At 48.3% G+C, this 23,859-nt stretch overlaps 1 protein-coding gene across 4 annotated transcripts in view; it reads left to right on the plus strand.

The window, feature by feature from the left end:
• The window catches only part of ABR (ABR activator of RhoGEF and GTPase), a 271,256-nt gene that overhangs the window by 83,510 nt on the left and 163,887 nt on the right, over window positions 1–23,859 (plus strand). The window contains exon 1 of one of the 4 annotated variants that reach the window (XM_031967758.1): window positions 8,697–8,717. The exons of the other annotated variants lie outside the window; for them this stretch is intronic. The gene's annotated coding sequence lies outside the window, so the exon portion shown is untranslated. Of the gene's footprint in view, window positions 1–8,696; window positions 8,718–23,859 lie in introns of those variants that run through there. 4 annotated transcript variants of the gene reach the window in all.

Genomic DNA, 23,859 nt, shown 5'->3' on the forward strand with positions numbered 1-23,859 from the left:
GAATGTTTTCACCAAAGAGTCCTGATTGATTTGGGAAGACACATGATAATCTTGGCTCTAAATTTCTGGGAATCATCTATGTCCGATACAAAAGGAAACCTATGGGCCCTGCTTTTTGACTTTTTTCTATATCCCAGTTTGGGGAGCAAAGGTGATTCTGAATTTGTTTCTGTTTCAGCTCCTTATCTACATGGCATAAGGTCCTTGTGGGAAACGGGCTGCCTTCTGTTTCTTACACCCTGACCCTCACCCAGGATGCACCAATGCTAAATTAAGTTCTGGGTAACTTAATTCCCTCTGCCCAAAAGAAGAAGAACTCAAGCATGTTAAGAGCCCTCACTTTTCTTTGTCCCTGGGCAAATATTATTGGCAAGGATAGAAGAACAGGAGAGATGTTGAAAAGTATTTGTATTAACTCTTTTTGTAGTAGAAAACAATGGGAAACTGGAGGGAAATGCCCATCATCTGGGGAATAAGTGAACAAAGGAAACAAAGGACACTCTGGGATTGTAATGGACTATTGCTGGGCTGTAGGAAATGCTGAAGGGAATAGTTTCAGAGAAACCTGGGAAGATTTGTATAAACTGATGCAAAACAGATAAACGGAGCAGAATCTGGAAAAAGATTATTCAGTAACAACTACATTGTAACAACCAGGAGCTCACATACTAAAGGGGAAATAGCATATGATCAACTCTGTAGATACAAAATAGGTACAGTGTATATGGGAAGGAGTCTCAGAGGAGGCAGGAGGAGGCATGGAGGCCCATGAGATTTCCAAGCAGGATTTTAAAGAAGCCCAAGACTGAGAAGTAAAAGAAGTATATTCTAATACGGAGAGGAAGAGAGAACTTGGCACATGAAGAGCTTGCCAGCCCTAACTCCCTCAGTCTTTTAGAATTTCACTGGGCAGTTTTTAAAAGGCAAAACAAGAAAAGAGGTCCCTTGGCCATCAATCAGGTAGTCGGTGGTGGGGTGGGTAGGCTTGGCCTGGAAGCCCAGTCTGTGCCTTCTCAGGGGCATATTAATGATGGAGGAAGCTTTATTAGTTCAGAGCTGAGCTAGGAGTGGGGAGGGGAGGGTGGCGCTTCTAACTGGGCCAAAGAGAGACCTCCTTGGGAAAGTGCAGTTTTCTCTGTGGGAACCCAGCTGGGCTTGGCTTGACCTTTTTGGTTTGCTCAAGAATGATTTGGTCTGCTGGCTTTTCTCTCGGCGACTAGAGGGCTGGACTCAGTGGGATGCTGTAGTTGGACAGGATTAAAGGATGTACGGTTTAAGTGGGAAACTCTGTTTTGTCTTGATGCTTACGATTTTCTCATCTGTAAAATTAGTGAGTTTGACTAGATGCTCCATTCAGTTTAAGCTGATAATTCTATAATCTTCCCTCTCTTTCAATATCCATTCCATCAGCATATTTCACATCCATCCCATCTCTTCCATGTCCATCCTCTACATTTTTATCCAGCTTCTCATTTTCTCTTGCTTGGTTCATCATGGCTTTGGCCATTAGAGATGAGAAAATAGGCCTCTAGAGCTCAAATGACTTGCCCATGAGGTGGCGCATGTAATTGTGTCACAGGTGGGATCTGAATCGAGGTCTTTATTACTCCTGAGTCAATCATTCTCAAGTCCCAAAGCTGCCATCTTGTTTGCCGGAAGGGAGGCATTCTTCCTTTCATCTAGAATTCTATGGACAACTCATCAAATAGAGACAAATAGAAAGTGCTTTAATTGGGATGCAGGGAAAGCTGGCTTTGATGGCAGGTGTCTTTTAGCCTTAAATGGGTTTTTTAGGTTAAACTTTCCACTTTAAAGCAAATCTCCTAATTGCCTGAACATCTAGAGCCATGATTTCTGTGCAGGTGGGGGAAAATGACTCACTGTGTGTGAGCTGCCTCCCTTCATTCAGTGGTTGGTAGGTGGCATCCACCCACTTTGATTCTGGAGGCAGGAGCTCGTGTTATCAGCTCCTCATCACACAGAAACTTCCGTGGGAAAGAATGGATGGTACGTATGGGTACTGTGAATCCCCATCTATTTGTAATGCACCCTCAGTCCCTATCAGGTTGTTCATTCCACTTATGAGTCTGACTGCATCTGGACACCTGGGTCCAGTTTTCCAAGCCCAGATCTTGAGAAAGACAGTGTGGTGATGGGAGTGTATATCCAAGAATAGAGGGTCCTGATGATTCTGGGGGTCAAGAAAAGATAGCAGAAAAAAGTTGGGGGAATTGGAGGTTTTGGAGGGAAAGCAAATTGGTAGGGAGTGGATGTGATAATGGATTAAGTGTTTGAAGGTAGAAGAGGGAACAGTTATCTTGTGGCTAATTTTGAGCTTTACTGTTCTAAAGAATTTTCTGGCCACTAGAGCTGATCCATGGGGAACAGGTTTCAGGAAAAAGGGCTTCATTGGGATCATGGATCCAGAACTGGAAGGACCTTAGTCAACAAGCACTTGCTATGTGCTAGGAACTGCACTAAGGACTGGATATGTGTAAAAGGGCAAAAACAATCCCCCTCAAAGATCTTCACAGTTGTTTAGACCAACCCACCTGTTTTAGAGGTCACATGTATAATAAGTAAGTGGATTTGAACTCAGTTTTTTTGTGATATCAGCTAAGTGGTTGGACTAGTGCTACCTGATCTCTGAATTTTCATTGCTACTCTGAGATTTTTGCTAATTTCTCTGAGTCTCGGTTAGTTCTTTTGCTCTTATGACAGGGTTGCATGAGGGGATTGTCCTTTCCCCACTTTATTAGTACTAATAGTTGGTATTTTGTTATTGTTATTCATTTATTTCAGTCTGACTCTTTGACCCCATTTGACATATGGATACTGGAATGGTTGACCATTTCCTTCTTCAGCTCATTTTACAGATGAGGAAGCTGAGGCAAAGACAGAAGTGACTTGTCTATGTCTGAGGTCACATTTCATCTCAGATCTTCCTAACTCCAGGTTCAGCGCTCCACCCGTTGCACCACCTAGCTGTCAGTTGGCATTTACATGGTGCTTTCTAAGGTTTGCATTGGACTAGCTGACCTCCAGTGTTCCTTCCAACTCTAAATTTGTGTTCCTGTGGTCTAATCCAAGGGTTCCAGAGATCTTACAGTCAAAGTATTTTTCCTTCCCCTTCTTCTCTTAATTTGGACTCCTCATAGTGGATGAGGGATGAGGGACAAGGGCAACCTGTGGCTACCCGAGCATGTGAAGAATGGTGACGTCATCTCCCAGGTAACTGGCCCTTGGCACAGAACTAGCAAGCCTCCTGCAGCTTCGAGGTCCCCAGTAAGCCAAGAACTCATTAACTCCTTTCCAATATATGAAAGCTATCTCATACAATGGAGAGGGTCTTGGCTCCAATCAAACCTCAGCTTCAAATCCCAGTTCCGTCACTCCCTTGGTGATACTGGGCAAGTCAATTCAGTTTTCTTATCTGAAAAATGAGGGGGTTCCTTTGGTTCCTTTTCATTTCTGCCTCCATGATTCCACATTTCTTTACCCCTTAGTTCTCTGAACAGGGATTTGTTCCAACAGCCCCCAAGGAGGGGAGAACTTCATGGCTTTCTTTGCCCTCCCCCACCCACATCCAGTCACTAGAACTAAGTGAAAAGAGCCCACGCTTTCCTTTTGTGCCTTTCTGGCTCTGTGTGTGCATAGGTATATAGAGCCATCTATTGCTGATTGAGCTGGGATTCAGATAGTGCCATCCGCCCCCTTCCTCTCCCTTCCCACTCCCAAATGGCATCAGTGTTAATGAAATGGAATGCCTTCATGGTTAATTTTCTAGTGCATCATTGAGGGGGTTAATGAGGGACCAGCTGGCATCTCCATGCAGCCATACTTGAGTGCCCTGCCAAGGGTTTGTGGGGCACCCTGGCCAAGGGGCACAGCCGAACTGAGCACACAGCTGCCGTCAGCTCAGAAACAACCGTCCCCCTTTCGGGGGCTTATCATCGAACTGGTTTCTCCTCCAGTCCAAGCCCAGGATTGTTCTCAGTCTGTGATATTTGCAGAGCTGCCATGAGGAAAGTGTGTAACTGGTGCTAGGTGTAGCTGATCCCTGGCCTGTCTCCTTCCTGCTGGAAAGGAGGAGGAGGTGGCTAGGGAAAAGGTAGCCCAAACTGGAGCTCCGCAGTGGAAGGCAGAAGTGTTTCAGGCTTGGGATTCTACAGTAGGCATGGCTAGCCTAATCCTGGTCCTCCTGAGTACCCACCTAGGTCATTGTAATAGCACCTTGTCTGTGCTTTCTCTCCCCCCAACTTATTCTAGACGCTGTTGCCCTATTTATTTCCAAACTATGTTGCTGCACTCCCCTTTATGCTTACTTTTTCCTATTAGACTATAAGCTCTTTGAGGGCAAGAATTGTTGTGTTGCTTGTATATGTATCCCTTATACTTACTGCAGTGTCAGTTATACAGTAAGTACTCAATAGATGCTCTCCCTAGTCTTCCCTCTTCCCTCTCCCTTCCAGTTAGGCTTATTCCCTCCAACATCCCATGAACATTATTGTGATCTTTTTGTTTCTTGGACCTGGCCCCTATCCCAACATGCAACAGCCTTATTTTTCCCTTCTGGCTATTCCACTCCTTCCTATCCTTCAAGACCTAGCTACTGTCCTGCTGTCATCATGAAGCCTTCTTGAATTTCTTCAGCCTTCCATGATTTTCCCCTTCTCTCAATACCTATGGCACCCACAGCATTTTAGCACTTAACGAGCCCACTGTATTGTATTGTTAATGATTTTCTGTTTATGAGTCTTTCATGTTACATTTAAAAGTTTTAACTTTTTAAAAATTTTGCCTTCCACATCTTCTCCCTCCATTGTAAGAGGCAAACAGTATAATATCTATCATATATGTGAAATCATATAAAGCCCTGTTGCAAAAGGAAACACATACACACAAAAGGAGAAAGAAAAGAAGGGGAAAATAAGTGTGCTTCAGTCTTCACTCAGAGTTCATCAGATGTTCTCTCCCGGGAGGTGGATAGAATTTTTTATTGGGGTCCTTTAAAAGTGTCTTCATTCCTTGCATTGTTGAGAATGGCTAAGTCATTCATAACTGATCATCCTTACAATGTTGCTGTTATTGTGTATGGTGTTCTCCTGATTTCTGCTTACTTCGTTTTTGCATCAGTTCAGAGAAGTCTTCCTAGGTTTTTCTGAAAGCATCCTGCTTGTCATTTCTTGTAGCACAATAGTCTTCCATCACAATCATAAATCCCAGTTTGTTCAGTCATTCCCCAGGTGATAGACATCCCCTCCATTTCCAATTATTTGTCACCTCAGAAAGAGCCTGGAGCCCCTCTGAAGTGGATCAGTCTCACTCCCTTATGTATTTGGGTATGTGTTCAATACTCTGGATTCCAAAGCTCTTGATTAGTTTCCAAATCCTTTGTTGTGGGGATCATGCCTTTGGGAACACAACAGGATCAGTGTATCATAGATTATATCATTGATTAAGAGTTAGTTGATCCTTGGGGGCAGCTAGGTAGCTCAGTGGATAGAGCACCGGCCCTGAAGTCAGGAGGACCTGAGTTCAAATCTGGTCTCAGACACTTAACACTTCCTGGCTATGTGACCCTGGGCAATTAGCTTTTAGAAATATTCTTACCAAAGTATGGATCACATTTATGACCATATTCCTCAACCAAGAAAACTTATGTATCAAGAAACAAATATTCAATCAAGTAACCTAAAAGTAAGCATGTTCCTTTAAATCAGTTTGCTGCACTGTGGGGAGAGAGGACTCTTACCCCACTCCTGTCCCCTAGGAAAAAACTTCTCAGGTTTTCCGCTCAGTGTCCTACATAGGGATCCTTTTCAAGATTTAGCCCATCAGTTTTATTTACTTTCTTCCCAAATCCACCCATTTCCAGTTTTCTCTTTCTCCCTAGCTATATACCTGAACACTCAGATGCTCCTTTGGGCCGGGCTCTGTTTCAAGGGGAAAAAGACTTTCTGTCTGTTTAAAATATCTAAATTCCATTTACTTACAATATTAGTATATCAGGTTGAAAGTTTTAAAATCACAAGCAGATTTTCAAATAACCAATTCCCAAATTCCTTAATCATTGTTCTTAAAACATAACAAATCTTTTACATCAGCAAACAGACTGGGGGGCGTTTCCAAGACCTCCGCCCAGGGGGAGAAGTTTGTTTCACCTTGAATTCCCTTTTTCCCTTCCAGAATCCAAAGAGTCTTCTATGAACTTCCAAGCCCATTTTGTGCCTTCGGAGAAGGCCTAGATATTCCATTTAAAGTTCTTTTCTTTAAATGTTAGCACACTGCTCTTCTAGATTTTTTTTTAACTTTCCAAACTTTCAAATCCCTTTTTTTAAATTTTATTTATTTTGTTTATTTCATTTATTTATTTTATTTATTTCATTTATTTATTTATTTTTTAATTTCTTCCCTTCTCTCCCTTTTTCTCAGGCTACTGCAGTCAGCCACACACACACACACACACACACACACACACACACACGAGAGAGAGAGAGAGAGAGAGATTTTTCAAACTTCTTGTTATTTTCTAAGCCTGAAACACAGAGGCTGAATTCTTATCTTTTACAAACTTGTTAACTTTTAACACAGACACACACAGACACACATGGAGCTCCATTTTACTAAGCACAGTTGCAACGGTGTACTTAAAAATTTTTCAACCAACAAAACAGACAAATCACACAGAACATAGAACAGTTACTACATTAAACATATAACATATACCCAAAGGATATTTTCCAGCGTCCCAGAAAATACCCGTTTCAGAACTTTACCCAGAACAGAACCAGAATAACCAGAACCAGAACCAGATGGGTACGCCAAAAGGCACTCAGACAGACTTACTCTCCCAAATGCCCAATCAATATCATTGTCCACTGTAGGCCTGATTGAAGCTGAAGAACCGCTTCCTTCAAGTCAGCGGAGCTAAAGGCTCTCACTTGGGGAAGCTTTGGGAGGAAGGTCATACAGAATCTTTTCACTTAACACTTAACACTTCCTGGCTGTGTGACCCTGGGCAAGTCACTCAACCCCACTTGTCTCAGGGAAAAAAGTTAGTTGATCCCAAATAGGTTTTTTTTTTTTTATTCTTGATTGTTTTCTTGGAACTCATAAGGCAATGGAAGGATGTGCTACATGGTAGGTTGAGGGTGGCACATTGCTCTATAGGTCAGAAGTAAAGATAAGATGCTCTTGAGGTATATACCTGGAAACAGAGGTTGGACATGAGCCCAGCCCAACGTTGGGATCATGTACAGCCAGAGAGAGAAAACAGATGGGGCCGCCTGAGAGTGTGACATGAGCAGTCACAGAAGAATAAACCCCTTCAGTGATTTCCTGAATTCCTGTCATGTCTCTCTGCTTCCTAGTCAGTTGCAGTGGCTCCCTTTTACCCTAAGGTGATATAAAAAGGGCAAATATAAGCTCCCCTGTTTGGTGTTGAAAGCCCTTCATACTCTCACTGCTGCCTCTCCAGCCTCCTTGTGTTTTATTCTCTACAATCCAGCTACAATGGCCTGTCTGCATTTCTGTGCATGTGACATTGTGTCTCCCTTCTCCGCCGCTGGGACCCTGCACTCAACGCCCAGTCGATCTGTGGCCAGGATGAGGTCATGTGGAAGGGTCAGGAAGCAGCTGGTTCTCTTTGGACAAGAGCCTTTGGGAGAGACTGGGGCAGGGGGTGGAGGGGAGTGACAACATAGGTTTGATTTGGCCATCTCTGAGATCCTTTTCAATACTTGAGATTCTAGGAAGTCCTGAGTTTAAAGTTGACTCTCCATCCCAGCAGCTCCTATTCCTGTTTGTAGAGCTTAGATCTTAGCAATCTTAGAGGTCTAGGCTAACCCTTTTGCCCTCCCTTTTTTTTTCTTTTTACAGATGAGGAAACTGAGGCTAAGGGAGAGCAAATGATTGTTCAGGGTAACGGGGAGAATGAATCAGAGTTGGAATAATAGGATCATAAATTTAGAGTGAGAAGGGACTGCGGAGGTCATAGAGTCCGATTCTTCTTCATTTTACAGATTAGAAAACTGAGGCCCAGAGAGGTTGAGTGACTTGACAGATCATGGAGGCCAGGACCCTTATTTCACAGATAAGGAAACTGAGGCTGAGAAAACTTAAATAATTTGCAGAAGGTCACAAAGGTGACCTCTCATCCAAGGTGAGACTTGAGTCTAGAACTCTGAAATAGCAGGCTGGCCCAAGGCTGAGCAGTGCACCCAGGACCTACGTAACCCTCTTCCCTTGGCCCAGTGATCAGCAGGCACATGGCAGTGGCCCTTTACCAAGCCAGGTGACTTGTTTGTCCTGTAGTTGTGAAAATTCACATTTCCCTGGCACCTTGGATACAAGAGGAAAAAACACTTTGGAACTAAAAATATCATCTGTGAATGACTAAAGTGAAATTCCACATGGCAGCTGGGGATGGGGGGGGGGTTGCGGAACAGGGACCAGGGAAAGGAGGGAATGGGAGGGGAGCCAGACTCATTGACCTCAGGTGTCCCTTCCAGCTCAAGCATTGTGGGCTGGTCATCCTCTGGTCCCCAGGGCCCTGAAAGCCCCAATGTTGAGGAACCGCTTGAGCATGTGGTTTCCTCTGGGTGGGCAGAGTGGGCCACTCCCTCCTGCTCAAACAACACTTCTGTCATTTTTCAGTGGGGTCGAGGTCCTGGAGTTTGCTGTTGTGCCATGGGGCTCCTCTGAAGTGATTGGAGGTGAGAGGGCCTTTTCAGCTGAGCATGCGACCTGTTCTCTGCTTGAAACTGCTTTCTGGTGGCAAAAGTGTTCAAAGCTCCCTGAGATTTCTTCTGGCTCTTCCTCCTCCCCACGACCAACAGGAGAGTTGGGGATTTGAAGGCAGAGGATGGCCATTGGGTGCGTTTTCTAGACACTGAACCTCTCTGGGCCTCAGTTTCTCCATCTTAGGCTGTTGGACGGCCCCCATGGTCCCTTCCCGCTCATCACCTTTGCTGCTGTGATCCTGTCTCCCTTTGCCAGACTCGGCACTCACTGCTGGCTGTGCCTCTTCCCATTACTGCTAATCCTGGGCCGGGCTGAGTGCCATCTGCAGCAGAACTCCCAGCTCGCCCGCTCTCACCGGCAGGGCAGCCCTGGTTCTGTTTCTCGGCTCACCTGCCTGCTGACTTGTGAGCAGGGAATGCTGAGCTAACTGGCAGCTTAGTTCCCTGGGTGGCTCAAATAGCCATCCCGTCATCCCCTCTTCCAGCTGGGAGGTGGATTGAAACCCTGAGCTTCTCCTCCAATCATTTGTGTGAGCCTGGGCCTCTGAGTAGCCTAGTAGAGTAGATGGACCCCTGGGCTTGTTGTCCTGAGTGTGAATCCTGCCTCGTGTACTTTCTGGCTGAAGGATCCTCAGCAGGCTGCTCTTATTTTCCTCATCTGTAAAATGGGGATAATAATAGGACCAATGACAGAGCTGGCGTAAGGATCAAATGAGGTCATATAAATCTAGTGTTTGACCTTAAGGTATCATGTAAGTGCTAGCTTCCATCATGTCATTGGGCAACAGTGAGAGCAAAAGCTTGGAGTCAAGACCATGGTTGTAATCCCACTCTGGACAGATCCTGGCCAGGTGAACCTGGACAAGTCACTGAGTGCCCCAGAAGGCCCTAAAGTTCCATCTGAGAACTTATATATAATAGTAACATAATATTATATTATAATAAGCTATAATAAAGAAACCCTCTGTCCAGTTCTTATCCCTATCATCATCATTATTAGATTCTCTCCTCCCTCCCTGTACTAATGGGAAACAGCTGTACCCTCAGTCTTGGTCTTTGAGCCCTGGCACTTCCCAGTGATGTTTCCCAAAGGGGCCGGCCTCTTTGGCCTTGCTGCTGCTCAGCCCCGCCCTGCCCAGAGCCAGGGGCTCTCCATTGTCTTCTGCTGGGGGGAATTATCCACAGCCCCCAGGTCATAATTCAGTATTTCTGATCTTTCCACAAAGGAATATGAAGAAGTAAGGGTTAGGTGATAAATGAGAGGTTGCTCCCCTTCCCCAAACTTATTAATGATGGGACCTGGCTTCATATGCTCTCTGACATTTGCTACAACTCTTTTTTCAGTTGTTTTTGGTTCCCTCTGACTCTTCACCCATTTGGGGTTTTCTTGGCAGAGATGCTGGAGAGACTCATTTGACAGATGGGGAAACTGAGGCAAACAGGCTAAAGTGACTTGCCCAGGGACACACAAGCTAGTAAATGCCTGGGGCCAGATTTGAATTCTGGGAGATAAATCTCCCCTCCCAGTGCTCTATCCACTATGGTGCCCACCTAACTGTCCACTCCTTCCCCTTTGGAAAACCTGGTTCATGTCCTGATTCAGACCCACACGTGGCTCTGTGGGCAAAGCATGGCCCTGTCTGAAATGAGGGTCATAGATCTGACCCTAGAGCCGGGAGGGATCTTTGAAGTCATCTTGTCTAACTCCCTCAACTTACCGCTGAGACCCAGTGAAGGACAGGCTAAAGAACTAAAGATCTACATCCTTGCTAGTCATCTCTTATCTCTGGCACATCCTGCCTCAGTTTCCCCACCTGTAAAATGAGATTGCTGGACTCGATGGCCTTCGAGGGCCCTTCCTGTAATAAAGCTGTTTTCTATGTAGGGAAATTCCCCATCTCAGCCAAATCCTGGGACTTGACGGAAAGGACTGACATTGGAGGGTTTTGTTAAGAAAATATCAAAGTACCTACGGAATATGGTCCTGTTATTTTTATCATCGTGATTGTTACTCAGCATCCATCGCCACTCTGAAGTGATAATTCTGTGGCTTTTTTTCTTTTTCATCTGCCACCAAAAAAGAGCACAAGGAAGTAGGGGCTGGATGATGAGGTCAGAATACTCCACTTCCCAAAATCTTTGTCTGGTCTTTGGGCGTCTGGGGACGTGGGGCGGGCGCTGGGGGCTGGCAACATCAGTGGGCTGCTGCTTCCCTTTCTCCCCTGGGGGAAATCACATGCTGACCCTCCTGCCGCCAAGGAGGACAGATTTGGGGAAGTCTCAGCGTGGTCATGTGAACATTAGAGTAGGGTGGCCCGCATCTCATGACCGGGACCTTGAGTTTCCAGTGGATTTACTTTTTCCATTTAGAAGTAGAGCTAGTCTTGCCCCTCCTTTGTGTGGCTGGCCATGTAGCCTAGCCTTTCCCTGCCTGATTTCTCCTGTGTGCGGGGGGTTAAGTTAGGAATCTTGGGGACCAGAGCGTTTGGAGTTTCAGGACTTGGAGTTGGGAGAGACCTCTGCGGTAATCTCAAGTCCCTGCTCTAAGACTTCTAGTCATCCAGCCTCTGCTGAGGGCCCCTAGAAAAGGGCAGCCTCCCTGTCAGCCTGTTCTTCCTTGGGACAGCTAAGATATGGGAAGGGCTTTCCTGCCCTCAAACCTAAACTTACCTCTCTGCGAATGTCTCCTGCTGCTCTTGCTTTCCCCTATGGCTGAAGAGAACAAGCTGGATCCCCCTGGAAAACCTTTCAAGTACTTGATAAGGGACTAGCACTTCCAGGCCTCCTGGCTAAACACCCCCATTTCTTTCATCTGGTGGTCTTATGGGGGTCACTCCGCGACCCTACCTGTCCGTCTCTGGACCCTCCACGTTATCAATATCCTTCTAGAAATGTGGTTCCCAGAGCTGAACACAGCTCTAGGTGATAATGACAGTGATGGAATGAACATGGATATATTGTGCTTATTATGTGCTAGGCTATAGTGCTTTGCAATTATTATCTCGTTACCCTGAAATAAATGCTATTATTATGCTCATTTTACAGATGAGAAAATTGAGACAGATTAAGTGATTTATCCAGGATCATTCAGCTAGTAAAGTGTCTGAGGATTTGAATTCTAACGCTAAGCCTGAAACTCTATCCAAAGCCTCACCAGCTTCTTCTAGATGAGGTCTGAGCAGGCAAACTCCAGCGTGTCCATCTCTGTCCTTATTCCTGGAGGCTTTTTGACGGGCACATCACCCCGTGACTCACTGAGCCTGCCACTCGTTCCTGCTCCCTTTTCCATGTTTTTCAGACATATAGCATCCAACATGCCCCAGGCCCCCATTCTGTATTCCTGAAGCTGATTTTTTAAAACTCCAATGTAAGATGTTACTCCGCTGAATTTCATCTTAGATTCAGCTCCCAAATCTAGCCTGCTGAGATATTTTTGGATCCTGATTCTATTATCCAATGTGTTAGCTGTCCCTCCCAGCCTCGAGCTCTCTGCAAATGGAGTGAGTCTGCCATCTCCGCTTTGATCCAGATTTAAAGCTAAAAGGGAGCTTTTAGATGGAGATCCAACCCACTCAATTTACAGAAGAGGAGAGAGGAAGGGCTTTGGGACCAGGTCCAGATAGGAAAGGTGAGAAACGGGGGGAGCGTTTTAAACCTTGACTTTAAACCTTGACATGCTTTGTCCATTGGACTACCCTGCCTCCTGGTGGCAGAGGTTCCGTTTGTTTGCTCTCCTGACTGACAGCGCATTCTCTGCCACCCATCTTTGGTTCAGATCTGCTCTGGGCCCGAACCAGAAGGAAGAGGGCTTTTTTTAGTCGGTCCCTGCAGCACTGAGTTCTTGCATGCTGATACCACACCCTCCTCTTGCTTTAGCCTTTCCCAATGGTCCAAAGCTCCAAATGCGCCCTCATTTCTTCCCACAACCCTCCACTTGGGCCCTGGGGAGGAGGGAGGAAGCAGTTGGAGTGTGAGGGAGGCAGTTCTCTCTAGACACAGATTTCTCTGCCTTTTAAAAAATAGATCTCTAGATCTTTTTTTTTTTTTCATTTTACATCACCTAGATTTCCTCCTCCATCCATCCCTTACAACTTTTAATGTTTTAATTTCTATTTATTTTTTTAACAAAGAATTAAAAAAAAAAGAGGAAATAAAAATCCTGGTAAACTGATTAACACATTAAAAAAAATCTGAGAGATGATTTTTTAATTTAATTTTTTTTCATTGTTCCATACTTGAGCTCTCCTGGTGAGGAGGGAAAATACCTTCTCAGATCTCTGCTTGGGTCTACACGTGCCCTGGGAATTTGAAACAGTGACTTTTGGTTGTTTTGCGGTGGTTGTTTCCATGTGACCTGTAGTCCTTGTGTGTGTTTTCCTGACTCTGCTCATTTCATCTAACATCAGTCCATGGAAGTCTTTCCTTCTCTATTCATCCTGTTTGTGGTCCCTGCCATTGTAAGCACAGTCTCTGCTGACAGAATTAAGTCATTTGAAAGGCATATTTCCTTGTCAGGAACTTCATCTCAGTTATAGCTTCCTCTTCATGACCCCATTCGGGGTTTTCTTGGCAGAGAAAGCAGAGTCATTGGCCATCTCCTTCTCTGGCTCATTTGACAGATGAGGAAACTGAGGCAGACAGGGCTCGGGGACTTGCCCAGAATCCCCCAACTCCTAAGAGTCTGAAACGGATTGTGAGCTCAAGTAGAGGTCCTCCCATCCCAATGCTCCGTGCACTCTGGCACCCCCTAGCTGCCTTTTCATCACCAGAGATGGGAATAATCCAAGAGTTCTGGAGATGGATGTGTTCCAGGGTAGAATTGTAGGGTTTTCTCTCCCACCCCTCAGGCCTGGGCAGGGTAATACCTCCCCGCTCTGGGTACAAGAGGCAGCGACTCCGCACCCCGGCTGCCCTCCCCAGGGCTGCTGACGTTCCTCTCTGGGCTGTTTCCCCCAACCAGTGAGACAGAAGATAGGCCAGGAGAGCTGTGGTCCCTTCCATGGGCTGCTAGATTCAGTGCTGGAAGGGACTTCAGAGTTGTCCCTAGGTGGGTAGTGAATCAAGGGCTGGCCTAAAGTCAGTCAAAATTAAATTCAATGCACGTTTCACTATGTTGGATTACTTGCAAGAGAGGGAGAAAAACTTGGAACACAAGATTTTGCAAGGGTCAATGTTGAAAACTATCTTTGCATGTATTTTGAAAAAAAACTATTATTTTTAAAAAAAGAGTTGAATTCAAATCCTATCTTGGGCACTTAGAGGTTGTACAATCCTGGCCATGTCACTGCATCTGCCGGCCTCAGTTCTCATAACTATAAAATGGGAATAATAGCGTCACCTACTTAGCTAAGGTTGGTTTAGCACATTACTAGGTGCTTAATAATTGCTTCTTTCCTTCTATGATATTAAAAAGTTAAGAACTCCTACTCTTTGGAATCTTAAAGGGCTATATAAAGGATGGTTCTTGTGGTAGGGGGAAAGGGTGCTTCTAAGCCAAGTTATAGTCAGGCCTGTCCAGCCTGAGTTAAAAGAGCTTCCTCACCAGAGAATTGGCTGCTGGAGGCAGAATATGTGAGCTGGGGTCTGGATTCTGGGGCCTTTTACTCTTGCCCGATTGCCCAGTGAACGTCCCTTTGCCCCTTGATGGTAGTAAGGCCAACTTCTCACCCAGGGCTGATTTTTTTTCTTTTTTGGCCAGACCAACTAGTGAATCTTAGCTTCTGACACAGGAGGTTTTGGTTTGCCTCTGCAAGGAGGTCCACACCACAGAAGTCACAAATCCACATAGCAGGCGCATCCAGTCTCCCAAATCTAGAAATGATTATTGTGCTCTGTGTGCTCACCCCCGTGAGCTACTGAGTGAGGAGGGAGGTTTGGCCCTACTCTCAATGGCTTCAAACGACACGAGGATTGACCTGGTCGGCCACATTGGCCCCGGCACGGTGATAAAACACCTCTCCGATGTCTACACGGACTATTTCTGCCCAACTTAGGGTCCAGCCCTCCAAGCTCATGCTGGTCTAGTCAGCCAAGTTGACCCCAGAATAGTGACAAGAGCTCCCAATCGAAGGGAAAGACAAGCAATCTGATACCAAGTAATTGGAGAAAGGGTTAAGTTGGAGATACTCCCCAAAGGAGTAACTGAAGTCAAGTGGTATTCTTGTAGGTCGGGCACTTGAAGCCCAGGAAGTGAGGAAATGGAATTATCATTTATATAGACTTAAAGCACTGTATGTTTTCTCGGCTGAACCTCAGGAGGACCCTGTGAAGTCAGTATTGTTATATTATCCCCATTCTGTAGGTTAGGAAACTGATTTTCCTTCCTAAAGTCCCAAGGCCCGTCTGGGTCAGAGTTCCAAAGGCAGCCCTCAGTCCTGCTGCTTTCTATGGCATGGGACAGTCACTCCTTTGGTCCTTTCCAGTATGTTAAGAGATCGACACTCTCTTAGAGGAAATAGATTCTGAGCATCATTCATGGATGAGAGTTTTCCTTCCCAATCCCAGTTTAAGAGTTGTGTGCCGGGAGCCTAGGGCTGTTGTCTCTGCTGCTCCAGGCCTAATGCCATTGCCACGGCTCCCAGAGGGCCCGGGGCCTGGGGACGCTCCATAGCTGAACATCTCCCAGCTCGCCGCTGGAGTGAAGTCATTTCCCACATCTGGGAGGGTGGGGACTGCTAGGAAGCAGGTACCCACAGGTGGGGGGGGGGGTCCCATCCCTGGAGGAGGCCCAGGGGAAGCCCAGTGTGGGTGTGGCTCCCCCGGTACCCCAGGACCCGGGTCGGTCCCCGGATGGTCTCAGCCACCGTCACCTGGAGCAGCAGAGTCCCCGAGCAGCCCTTGTTTGTACCTGTGACCCGCTCCTGATTGGCTCACGGATGCCCTCAGTAGCAGCCAGCTGGGGAGGAGCCCAGGACTGCAAGTGCCTGCTGGAAGGGAGCACATACACGCGCTCCAACTGCAGCGGGACGGGACGCAGCCTTGGGAGGGAGAGGCTCACGGCCATGGGTAGGAGATGGGATGAGAGAGAGGGGTTTTTCCCATGCTGAGGGCCTGGTAGGATCCTCCCCTGATCCCTGCCTCCCCAAGGTGGGGGTGGGGTGGGAGGGCAGGAGTGGGGGTGGGAGTCAAAGCTTGGTCCTGTGATGAGAAAAGGCGAAGGATCTATTAAGGGCTTTCCTTGGCAGGCCTGGGATGAGAGCTGAGCAGCTGGGCAGGAGACTGGTTTTTTCCGAATGCAAGTTTTTTCCTGTACTTTACAGAAGGGTCATGTTCTTTATGTCCAAGGGTCATCTACAGGCAGCTGTGACTAGGTCAGGGTCATGTGGCTGAGAGACAGCACCCTCTGCCCCTCAGAAAAGTGCTGGGCAGCCAGCTACTGCCTCAGCACACAAAGTGAGTGGTTTTAGGGGGTGCAGAGGGAGGAAAGAATTCCCTCCCTCCACTTGACTCCCAGGGTCTTGTGGGTGGATTTCAGACTCTGCTCAGCCCCCCAGTGGCAGCTTCAGAGCATTCAGTGAGAGAGACCCAGGAGGGGTCGGGAGGCTGAAGGTTTCTGAAGAATGTCTGCCCATTTCCTCCTTGGGTACGCTCTCCCTGCCTCCTTCCTCCCTCCTTCCTCCCCAGGAGGAGTCTCAGCATTGCGTGATGCTGGAGGATTGCATCAGCCCTGGGTGGCAGGCTGGATGGAGCCTGTTGCTATGGTGACTGGCAGGCCTCTCACCAAAATATGAGCCTGAGCAGCCCGTGTGGGCCTCTTGCTTTGGCATGGCAGTGTCTGCAGCCAGCGGAGGCAGGGGATGGCCACTCTGGGAGGGGGGCACACCAAAGGGAAGGTGGTCCCTAGAGCCCTGAGCAGGGCCAGGCAGGGGGGGCTAGGAGCCAGGGCCCTGCACTGAGGGCACGGAGGGCCGGCCGCCTCCTGCCTCAGATGCTCGCGTCCACATGGTTCTGGTCTCGTTAGGGTTCTGGTCTCGTTAGGGTTCTGGTCTCATTAGGGTTCTGGGTCTCGTTCCTTCCTCTGTAAAGGTCTGTGCTCGGGGACTTCTGAAGCCCCTGGTGTACGTAGTGGGAGGACACTTGGATTTAAACCTTGGTCCTGCCCCTGAGGATCTGGGTGATCTCAGGGAAGCCACTTCCCTTCTGGGCTGTTTATCTGCAAAATGAGGGCAAGGGATCAAAGGTATTTTAGAGGTTGCTTCCAGCTCTGAACCAGCATCTAAGTTAACCTAAGACTTCCTCCCATGGCCTCTGGGTGTCTGGCTCGGTGAGACAGTGAGCTCTGGACAGAACTGGGGAGATCACCTGACCGAGGCGGGAGACTGGCAGGAGAGCGGATTCAGGAAGGAGTCAGAGTCAGGCACAGAGGATTTCTTGGCTCTTGGGCAGCAGACTGGCAAGAGTTCCAGGTCTGGAGTAGGAAAAGCCGGGTTCAAATCCTGACTTTGCCTTCCAGCGCTTGTATGATCTTAGTTCTTCAGTCTCGATTTTCTTGTTTTTAAAATGAAAGGGATGGGCTTGATGTTTCTTCTCGTCACTCACACAGCGACCTCCCTATTTCAGGCCCTCGCCACTTTTCACCTGGATTGTCGCCATTAGCCTTGGGCTTCCTTTGCCTTTCTTTGCTTGATCATGTTCTCTAGTCCTTACTCTGCACCAACACCAAAGTCATTAGTTCCCCAAAGCTTTGACCTTGTCGCTGCTCTCAATAAACTTCATTGGCTCCCTATTTCCTTGAGAGGGACTCTAAAATCCTCTGTTTGGCACTTAAAACTTCAGTTTACTTTTCCAGCTGTATTATGAATTATTTCCCTTTGCAAACTGGAGGATCTGGATGTCCTGGTCTTTTTACAGTTGTCTCAGACGTAGCAGTCCACCTCCTGTGACAAACTTGGCCTTCTCCCCATCACAAATGCTCTCTTTTCTCAAATTTCTGGGTTGCTTCAAGGGCCACCTACAGCAGGAAGTCTGCTCTGATCCCCCCAAATGCTGCTGCCTCCCTTTACATTTTGTACATACGTGTATATAACATACACATACATAAAGACACATGTGTGTCTCTATGTATGCATAGATACATATATTCAAGTGTGTGTATATAAATATATATATATATATATTCTATCAGAGGAGACTCTCTCTTCATACACACACACACACACACACACACACACATGATGCTACTTTTTGTCCCCAGTATTTGGCGCATGTAACTGGTTAATGATGGATCAACTCATAGGTGGTTCTAAAGTCTCTTAAAATCCCAAGTTCTTATAGTTTGTATCTGTGAAACTGATACAAAGTATAAGAACTTGGGATTTTAAGAGCCTATCTCCTGAGGGCTTGAAGGGGAGGGGGAAATGCTTGGCAAACCTTTGCCTACTCTCCAAATGAGCTTTCTGCGGGGGGTGCTGGTCTGTGCCCTGTCTGCCAGGGAGGTACCAGACAAATATAGGTGGCAAACCTGCCAGCCTTGAAGAGAGCCGAGCTCGAAGCCCTTCCTCATAACCCGGCAGAATCCTGCCGGTAAGTGTTGGGACACAGAAAGGTAGTCCCTGCGTGGGGCCAGGCAAGGTCTCCACAGATCTAGCAACTGAGGCATTCGGAGACATTGGGGATGTCACTGCTCTGCCGAGTCTAAGTAAAATGAAGGGATTTGGGACTGGGCTACCTTGTGCCTAAGTCTGTGCAAAATGAATCCAAGGTCATGGCTCCTGCTGTGGTCCTCACCACCTGTGGGTGCTTAATTGACTTGAATATGAGAGGGAGGGGATTGGTTGGTCCGTTTTGGGTCATGTGGCACCGAGTGAGGAAGCATCAGTGTAGGAGGAAGGAAAAGGAAGAATGAGAAGCTTCTGAAGCCAGAAAAGGTGCGACTTCCTGGACAGAAGAGACCCCAAACAATGGCCAGGGCCAGGGCCCAGGACTTGGGCGGAGGCCCCCGTTGGGGCTCACTCGCTGAGAGGAATGATTCCCCTCTTGGGGAGGTGGGACGCTAGTTCAAGAGAAATGTGGGACAGCATGTCTGGCAGCCAGAAAAGTCCCCTAGCAGCTATAGTAAGGACAGCTGGAATCAGAAGAGAGCTGGGGCCTCCAGGAAGAGCTGGGAAACCAAGTTCTAACCCCCAGGAGCTCCAGGAGAGCTCCTTCTCTGCCAGAAAAACATGGGTTTTAACAAAGGGATCGGAACCACAGGAGGGGGTGGAGAAAGAGAAAGAACAGGAAAGAAGCACAGGCTGTGTGGGAAAGAGATGTTTGGAGAGGCAGCAGTCTTTGTTCTGTGGCCTGGGGCACCTGAAAGCCTAGATTTCTTTGCCACAAGTGTTAGCATGTGCTGATACCGATGGCAGAGTAAGCAGCCCCAGTCTCCCTGTTGGGAGTGTCCTTTTTGTCTCAGTGGCCCCTCAGAGCCTGCTCCCTCTGTTAGAGAAGGTTGCTGTTGGTTCTGGAGCCAGGCAGCCCTTCTTGGGCCAGTGTTCCATCCCCGAGGAGCCTTGAATGCATTCCCCAGATGGAGCCCTCATACTGGGGTAGGCAGAAGGCTCAGGACCAGTGGGAAAGGTTTGATGGGAAGGTGGGGCACAATAATGAGCCGTGACCATGGTCCTGGGCACCTTCTTGGTGTTCGGTAACCTGGCTCTGCCTGTAACATGCAGCTGCTTCCGGCTCTGGAAATAGGCCTTTCCCTGGGAAAAAGGCCCTTGGGGTAGGGACAGGCAGAGAAATGCCCAGGAACCCCAGAGAAAGCTCCCGCCTTGTTTTTAAATCTCTACATGAGTCTTCTCTAAAGAGACAGGTATTGGGTATGACCTGATACATTCAGAACTTCCCATCGGTCCCCTTCTCCCTCCCCTTGTAGATACCTAAGCAGAGAGCTGGGGGGAGGCTGGGGGGAGGGGGACACGAGCACACACACACACACACGCCTGCGCTGTACATTTCCAGGACATTTCCAAGGAGCTCTCTTGGGAAAAGAGTATGCTGCTAATTGACCGGTGCGCTCACTCTCAGTCCTTCTCTCTCTCTCTCTCTCTCTCTCTCTCTCTCTCTCTCTCTCACACACTCACACACACTCTCTCTCTCTTTCTCTCTCTCTCTCTCTCTCTCTCTCGCTTTCAGTTTGAATGTAAGAACCCCACAGGGCCCTAGAGCTCGGTCCTGGCTGCTCCTCTCTAGGACTGCCGGGACACCCTCCCTGTGCCTGGGGCTGCAGCCATCCTGGCTGGCCCGGGCCTCCCCCTTCCCCATCCGGAGCAGCCCCTCTCGGCCCCAGGACCCCTCGTCCCCACATGAGCTCGAGGAATGCGGCCCCGCAGTAGGAGGTGAGGCTGGCAGGCCCCGCTGCCTGCTGGGAGGATGGAGCTGCTGCTGGCTGGGGGTGAGTGCTCAGGGAGCGAAGTCCATGGAGGGAGGGGAGGACGCAGGCTCCCTGCCCTGCTGGCTGAGCTTGGTGGGATTTCCCAGCCCCTGGCAGGCAGAAGAATTAAGATGGAGGCCTTACTCCGCCCCCACCCCCTTTTTTCCCTGTAGCACTTCATGAATGTCAGAGGTGTTGGGAAGCCAGTTAGGATGCACCCGCTGCTGCCTTCTTGTGGGAAAGGAGGGAATGAAAGTTAGACTTGGGAAAAGATCAGCCAAACGCTGAGCATCTCTTAATCACCAGACGAGGAGACTCTGGAAAGGTGGCAGGGATGGACTGGGAGTTGGGAAAACCTGAGTTAAAATCCTGCCTTGGACACTTAGCCCCCTGGCTCAGTTTCCACATGAGACCACATCTCTAAAGTGCTGTATAAATACTACAGGAGGTCCAGCACCACACTGGCCAGGGGATGCAGAGGCAAAAAGGAAGCGGTCCCAAGAGTCACAACTTTAGTGCTAGAAAAGACCACAACGCTTCATGACCCTGAACGAGGTTTTCTTGGAGGTAAATGAGAGGATTTGCTGGGGGTTTTCTCCATTTCATTTCACAATGAGGAAACTGAGGCAAACAGGGTTAACTGACTTGTCCAGGATCACACAGCTAGGGTCTGAGGCTGCATTTGAACTCAGGTCTTCTTGACTCCAGGCCCAGTGTTCACCCCACTGAACTACCTCGCTGCCTGGGAAGGGACCTTTGAGACCATCTAGTCCGACAAATAAGGAAAATGAGGTTTCCCAAAGGTCAAGTGACTAGCTCCAGGGGTCAAGTTGGGATTTCAATCTAGGTCCTCCGGTTCCAGGGATGATGTTCTTTCCACTGTATTAGACAGTCCCTGCCCTCAGAGGGTTCACACCCTACTCATAACTCCCCCTTAACTCTCCCTTCCCTCAGCCTGGATGGATTTGTCCCTCACCTGGAGGTTTGGCTGAAAGGGTTCCACAAATGAGATATCCCTCTTTTCCTCAGGGTTATGTTTCAAAGACCCTCTGAGGATCCTTTGACCTTCCCTGGGCAGGGCGCTCTCAGGGCTGTGCTCTGGGCCCCGTGCAGATCCTCCCCCCTGCACTGACCACCCCCCATTCCTATTGCTCTGAGGTTTCACCACAGCCCGTTCTTAATGCCCTGGAGCACCCTCTCTAGGTTCAAGTCTGGGGGTGAGAGTTGGGTGATGGAGACCTGGTCCTGGCATCACTGAGGGATGGAGCTCGTGGATGGGGAGGCAGGCAGCAGACCCTTCATGGACCCTTTACTTAGTGAAAGCTAAGCTGTCTTCTCTTTGGACCCAGGTTCTAGGACCCCACAAGCAGATTGTGCATTCTTGACTCTCTCGGCCCCAGAGAAGCGCTTGGGGTCTCTCACTCCTTGGAAAGGACCTCGGGCAGGGGAGGGTCAGGAAAGTGTGTGGTTCGTTCCAAGCCAATGGGGAACTTGTGGCTTTTAAAATCTGAGCCTGGGATTGGCCATATCCTTTTCTGAATGACCAGTGACCTCACTCTGGAGGCTAATCAGAGGCTAATCTCTGGTGGGAGTATAGCCATCTGCAATGTCTGCTGGGATGGGGACAGGGCAGGCGAGGCTGTCCAAAGGATTCTGGAAATTATCCACCATCTTCTCTGGGGCCCCAGAAATATGGAGTTAGAGTGTTGTGTATCTGAGACACAGAGATATGGAAAGACAACAGAGACGGAGAAGAGAAGGAAAGATAGAAGTGAGAAAGAAGAAAAGAGAAAGAGAAAGAATCAGAGGCAGAGAGGAGAAAAAGAGAGAGGGAAGGATGAGGGGAATGGAAGGCAGCAAAGAGCTGGTCTGTCTGGGGGCCCCGGAAATATGGAGTTAGAGTATATGTGTATCTGAGACACAGAGATACGGAGAGACAACAGAGATGGAGAAGAGAAGAACAGAAAGAAGAGGATGAGAAAGAGAATCAGAGGCAGCGGGGAGAAAAAGAGAGAGGGAGGGATGAGGGGAATGGAAGGCAGCAAAGAGCTGCTCTGCCTGGGCTTTCCCCCAGGGTTGTCCCAGGCCTTGCCCTTTCCCAGAAGAAAGGTGGGATTGGCATTTATGGGAGGGGGTGAATGGGTTCGTCACCTTGTCTCTGGATAGTTCTGAGAGGTTGGGAGATGCCCCAAGTGGAGCTGGGAGTGGGGAGGGAGCCAGCGTCCTGAAGGAACTGTTTAGTGTCTGGTTCAATAGAGTAATTACCTTTAACGGCAGAGGCGGCCTCTTCTGAGCCAGGCCGGAGCCCGGGAGCCAAGCGCCTGGGGAGAAGGCCTGGCCACCCGGGCTCCTTGGCAGCTGGGCGCTGGCTTGGAGTTCCTTTCCTGTTCTGTTTTTTTGTGGAGATTTTTTGGCTGACTTTGGGTCCGGAGGGAGGTACCCACGGGAATGAGAAAGCCCAGACCCTCTTTGACTGTGAGCAGGAAGGAGGTTATAGGCTTGAGAATTACAGTAGTTGTTCTGGCATTTGACCCACTGTCTATTGTTGGGGAACTTCTCCTGATTTTATTTATAAAGTGGGATCATTGTGTCTCTCCCCCCTCTATCCCCCTCCATTGCACAGAGTCAGGGCATTTTCTTAAGGGGAAACGAGCCTGTAGCTGGGAGACCATTGGGTGCTCTGGGGACGTCCACCCCAGGTGGAAAGCTAGAAGGGCCAGTTTTAGGACTTGAGGCTCCAGGTCTGGGGTGTGATCTACTCTCAATTTAGGCTTCTAGAAGCAACATCTTTGCTTTTCCTGCTTCCTGTATCATCACTTATTGCTCAGTGAGCGTCTCCGCCATAGATCAGAAGATAAAGGACATAAAAAGATTTAAAATCAGCCCTGTGTTCTTTGTGATCAACCCCTAGAGAGGCAGGGGTGTGGTGGGTGAGTGCTGATCCCAGAGTGCTTAGAGAATTGTATTTCTAGGGGTCTTAGAAGGCATCCAGACCAACACCTTCCTCCAGCAATCAAAGAAATTCAGTAAACAGAGAGGTGAAGTAATGTGCCTGAGATCACACAGCCAGCAGGCGGCAGAGTGGGCATTTGGATGTAAATCCTCCCACTCCCAAACTAGTACCCCCTTTAATCCCCCATCCAAACATGTTACCTGTATGATCCGGGGCAGATGCTCGTGGACCTCAGCTAGCAACAGCCATAAAGCTCCTCTCCCGGCCTTCTCGTGAGATATGTGTTTTATCCACCTGCAAACGTGGTGGGTGATTATTAGTTCTCATCATGGTTCAAGGCGGAAGTGGGTTCCAAGCTGCTAATGAAGTTGAGGTTTTGGATTTCTCTGTGGTTTTCCTCTGCCTGGGATGACCCTTCTCCCCTGTGACTGTCTGGGATGGAGGATCATCTGGGAAGACGATGCCCGTCGAATGTTACGGAGTTGGCAGCTGGCCACGGAGTGTTTGCTGAGCAATTCTCTGTGCGGTAATGGCTGTTCTAAATACCAGGGATTAATGCAAATCGTGATCGTGGTCAACACTTGGGGGTAGTTCTCCAAGGCTGTTGGACGCTGGCGTTTCTCAGCCGCGTCTGGCTCTTTGTGACCCCGTTTTGTGTTGGCTTGGCAGGGGTACTGGAGCGGTTTGCCGTTGCCTTCTCTGGCTCATCGTACAGACGAGGAAACCGAGACCTAGGGATTTGCATGATTTCTCCAAATAGTGGGAGAGGTGGGGTTTGAACACTTCCTGGAGCCCATGGATCCCTGAGA

This window comes from Sarcophilus harrisii, chromosome 4 (assembly GCF_902635505.1).
Source record: "Sarcophilus harrisii chromosome 4, mSarHar1.11, whole genome shotgun sequence".
NCBI lineage: Eukaryota > Metazoa > Chordata > Mammalia > Dasyuromorphia > Dasyuridae > Sarcophilus > Sarcophilus harrisii.